This window comes from Callorhinus ursinus, unplaced genomic scaffold (genome assembly GCF_003265705.2).
Source record: "Callorhinus ursinus isolate GAN/ISIS: 27379988/994484 unplaced genomic scaffold, GSC_fseal_2.0 scaffold10, whole genome shotgun sequence".
Lineage (NCBI taxonomy): Eukaryota > Metazoa > Chordata > Mammalia > Carnivora > Otariidae > Callorhinus > Callorhinus ursinus.
This window is the reverse complement of record NW_027397072.1, coordinates 31,798,167-31,803,010: the sequence shown is the minus strand read 5'-3', so window position 1 is coordinate 31,803,010 and position 4,844 is coordinate 31,798,167. Positions and strand designations below refer to the sequence as shown.

Below are 4,844 nucleotides of genomic sequence, written 5' to 3'. Positions count from 1 at the left end.
GAAGGAAGAAGGCATAAGGTCAAAGTCAGAGGGAGATTGGAAGATGCTGTGCTGCTGGCTTTCACAACGGAGGAAGGGGCCAAGAGCCAAGGAACGCGGCAGCGTCTAGAAGCCAGACCGCACCAAGGGGATGGATTCCCCCTAAAGCCTCCGGAAGGAACGCAACTCTGCCGGCATCTTGATGTCAGCCAGGCGAGACTTATTTTAGGCTTGTGACCTCCAGGAACTGTAAGATAATAAATTTTGTTGTTTTAAGCTCCTAAGTTTGTAGGGATTTGTGACAGTAGCAACCGGAAACTAATATGAGGTGAACAGATTCTAGAGTGATTTGGTAAATAATTTGCTTAGAGAGAGGAGGTGGAGAGAGGCCTCCTGGGGTTTCTGGGTGTGAGTTAGGGAGGAGGGGTGGTGATCACGTATCGGTTTCGGACACGTTAGGTTTGAGCGTCCATGGGGGTTCAAAGTAAAGATGTCCAGTAAGCAGCTGTCTTCCTCTTGGGTACAAATGGGCAGATTTCTGTTCTGCACTCCGGGATTCTCCGTCTTACCCTATTCAGGGGATAAGCCAGGGGCTTAAAAAAACGTTCCTGGGCTCCAGCTCCCACTCTTTCTTCAAGCAGGGCAGCCCCCTCCTACTGGTTGGGAGCATTAGGGTCTGCACGCAGCTGTGTCCGTGTCCCAGCAGCGACCCTGCCATCTGGGCTAGGCTGGCTGTCCGAAGCAGCGTCCCCACTGGCCCCAAAAGGCCTCAGTGCTAGCCGGTTGTCCACGCGATCTCCCTGGCCTCGCTTCCCTCCACCCTTCTCTGTCCTGGCTCATTCTTCAGTCCTGACTCGTTCTTCTTACCCTGGCTCTTTCTCTGCTTCTCCCACTCAGATTTTGGCCCTGCAAGGAGGCAGCCAGCCTTCCTGACTCTGCTCTTGGCATTTGAACCTTAGCTTAATGTTGCTGTTTCAGGATTAGAGGACCCCAGCCCAGCTCCCCAGCTCTTGCACATACTGTTCTCTCTGTCTGGAACGCATTTCTGGAAGAAACCACTGGGTCTGCTTGACTCACCTTTCAAAGCATTTCTGCAGGCTTTTTGTACATGATGATAGTTTCTTTTTATGTAGCACCTGGATCGTAAATTACATGGATCGTGAAGGACTGTTTACCAGCCTGTGTCCCTCTTGACCACGAGCTACTTGTGAAGAGGGACCCCGGTTTATTTATTTCAGGATCCCCTGCACCTAATAGGGTAGGTGGTTCAACTGATGTTTTTGTTGAACCGAACGAAACCCTTCTAGATTGCCTCTTTATGCCTTCACTCTGATAGCTAGGGGAGCTTGCACCAGCAGGTGGGGTCCCCCCACCCCGGAACAGCGAGCGCACTAATTAGCAACAGGTGAACAGGAGTGCTCTAATCCATGTGCCTCACTTACCTAACAGAGCCTTCTCCTCCTCAGCCTCCTGTTCCATTCTCATCTCTGCCTGCCAGAGGCTGCGGGGAGCACAGACGTCTTGCCCCCCCGCCCCCGATACCTGTTTTTGGCCTCCCTTGCCTTGGGCTTGACAATGTGAGCCAGGCTGGAAGGCATTGCCTCTGTCTTGGAACGCCCTGGCAGGTCTGGAACCCAGAGGAGAGAGTCACGTGGAATGTGTGGCTCCGGGGAGGGACGGGATGGGGCCAAAGGGTGAATGACTATAGCCGAGTCTCCAGGGCTATAAATTCCATTTTCCCTAGGAGTGGGGCAGGGAATCAGTGTTGAGAAATGCTAGAATAATTGACCTTGAAAACAAAAAGGAAATGGGAAGCATATGAGCAGTCTTAGCGGTTACTCACCTGTCACGTGCGGCCCTCCAAGCTCTTATTTCCAAAGAGAAGGACGAGCTGGTGCAGGTCTTAAGGACACTTCTCGGTTGCCTTGCCAGTTCAGGAGGCTGTATTCGGAGGGAGGGAGCCAAATGCAGCTGGAGCCCGGTCCCCCTGCATCTCTCTCTCTTTTTAAATTTTTTTATTTAAATTCAATGTAGTTAACTAAATATAGTGTGTTATTAGTTTCAGGGGTAGACTTTAGTGATTCATCAGTTGCATATAACAGCCAGTGCTCATTACATCACGTGCCCTCCTTAATGCCCATCATCCAGTTACTCCATCCTCCCACCCGCCTCCCCTCCAGCAAGCCTCAGTTTGTTTCTTAGAGTTAAGCGTCTCTTCTGGTTGGCCCCTGCATCTCTTTGTTCACTTTGCTGCACTTCCCCCAGCCTAGGAAGGAAGGTCGATCAAATTACATTTTGGCCCTGTTGTACTTCCTCCTTACCCCCAAGGTTAAAAGAGTTAACTCAACACTGTCCATCATAACCCCGGAAACACATGAGCTCCATGTCATAGAAACCCTGTACACTTCTGCAAAGAACTTTTAAATACAAAAGCCAAACACTGATTGATAAATAGCAAAGGGTGAAATATTTAATACTTTCGTGGCTCAATGGCTCTGCCATTCTGCTAAAGCGATGGTGCTCAGACAAGCCTGCGTGGGCATCACCATCAGCAGAAGGGCTTGTAAAACACAGGTTGCTGGCTCTCCCCCCAGAGTTTCTGCTGCCTTAGGTCTGGGGTCAGGTAGAGCATTTGCATTTCTAACAAGTTCCCAGGTGATGCTGATGCGGCTAGTACAGGGACCCCTGCTTTGAGAACCACTAATTTTTTTTTTTAAGAGAGAAATTAACAGCAACAACAAGGAATAAACAGACACAAAAGATACTATGAAAACTGGTGTCAGGGAGGTCACCAGTGCAAGATCTCTGGATGCTTCATTGCCCCCTCTTCCAGAATCATCTAAGGTCGAGGAGAAATGGCTTTTCCAAAGGGGGTGACGGGATTCATAGCCTCTCCCTTTTTCGGCTCCTGTAATGCCTCCCGCCCCCAGAACAGCGTCTACACATCCAACCTCTTGGTGCACAGCTCAGCGAAGACGAATGTCGGGGTGCAGTCCCTCCAAGACTATGGCCTCTGGCGGTTAGAAGGCTCCGCTAGTGTTAACCAAAAATACTACTGAGTTATCTCTAAATCTTTCAGGTTTCCTGCTCTTCTCTACTCCCCCAGCCCTGGCTTTGAGTCTAATGTCTTCTAAAGCGACTTGGAAGGCCAGTGTTTCTTTGTGAATAATCCCCTTTCTCGAAGAACACAGGTAGTTTTAGTTTCCCAGATGAGTCAAGATAATTTTCTGCTTGGCTCCATGTCTACTCTGTGATTTCACTCTGATATTTTCTCGTGGGCTCCAACAGCCTCAGCTCCCCTTTGTGAGCCTTCCAGTGCTGGGCTTTGCCACCCCACCCTTAGAGACTATAGCTTCTTGCCCGGCTTCCCCGGAGAATTCTCCTCCCTCCCCCCCAGCGAACTGCCTCCCGACTGCCTCAGCCTGCTTCAGACCACTTTGCAGTGTTGGGAAGCCTCCCTCTCTCCAGTGGGAATGAGCTCTCACTTTCTAGGCAATAACATCCCTCAAATGCACCCCCTCCCTCACCCCCACTCCCCTAGGCTGGGTTGCAAATTTGGTGGAGGGAGGAGGGGGGAGCGGTGAAGTAGGCGGTGGGAGGATGGGAGAGGTGGAGATCATTTGCTAATGAAATATTTATCATGGGGAAAATCAGATCTGTGTTCTCCTTCCCTTACACTTAAAAAAAATAAAAGGCAATTTGATGTCATTTTTATTTGGGGTGGGTTCCTTAACTGGTTCTGTATTTGTGGTCTCTAAAGGGTCTTAACTGGGCTCTGACCACCACCTTGGAACCGTCATGTCTGTGACCAGATGTGTGTTTTAGTGAGAGAAACTTATGCACTGCTTAGCAGGTTGTTTTAGTTTTACACTGGGTGGAAGGAAAGAGCGAATCACACTCCTGTGATGCCATGGGCCTTAGCTTAGCAGTACCACAGGATTCATAGTAATAGCATCATATCTCTTGTAGACGTCACTGCAGAAAATATCTTACATTTAAAAAAAAAAGTGTTTTTGAGGTTGAAAAAGGTAAAATCTGCAAAACTGTTTTGGTCTCCGCAAAGAAAACCTCACTGCCTACCCCCCTCACTCACATATAAAGAAAGGAATTCTCTTCGAGAGGTAAAGGACAGAAGTCCCATGGCAGGGCCTGCCGAGCCATAACTCCACGTGAGGGCTCTGGGACATACTCTCTCTTGACCCACAGCCTTTCTGGGACTGCGTGCTGGTGTCCTTGGTAAGCCTCAAGGATGGCACTAGGCTATTTCTTACCTCTGATCCCATGGAACGATTGTTAGGACTCAGTTATGAAGCAACTGCGGAAGCTGGGGAAGCAGAGTTCAAGGTTTGGCTTGAGGTCTGATGCCAGGACAAAGGTCTTTGTGCCATCTGAGCAAATACCAAGCCCTGCTCACTGTTCCGTGCCATTCTTGGCTCACGTCGTGGGGGCACGGTTAAGAAATCGAAACCCGGGGGGCGCCTGGGTGGCTCAGCCGGTTAAGCGGCTGCCTTCGACTCAGGTCATGATCCCAGGGTCCTGGGATCGAGCCCCACGTCAGGAGCCTGCTTGTCCCGCTCCCTCTGCCTGCCTCTCTGCCTACTTGTTCTCTCTCTCTCTCTGTCAAATGAAAGAAAGAAAGAAAGAAAGAAAGAAAGAAAGAAAGAAAGAAAGAAAGAAAGAAAGAAAAGAAAAAAGAAAGAAAGAAAGAAAGAAAGAAAGAAAGAAAGGAAAGAAAGAAAGAAAGAAAGAAGGAAAGAGAGAAAGAGAGAAAGAGAGAAAGAGAGAAAGAGAGAAAGAGAGAGAGAGAAAGAGAGAGAGAGAAAGAAAGAAAGAAAGAAGAAAGAAAGAAAGAAAGAAAGAAAGAA

General features: G+C 49.1%; 1 long non-coding RNA gene across 1 annotated transcript; it reads right to left on the bottom strand.

Moving 5' to 3' along the window:
- Positions 1–349: 349 nt before the first annotated feature.
- On the bottom strand, positions 350–1,871 carry LOC141373500 (uncharacterized). Its single transcript, XR_012379564.1, has 3 exons — positions 1,823–1,871; positions 1,422–1,606; positions 350–549 (listed from the first exon to the last, which is right to left on the bottom strand). It is a non-coding gene; the product is annotated as an uncharacterized lncRNA (long non-coding RNA).
- Positions 1,872–4,844: the final 2,973 nt, after the last annotated feature.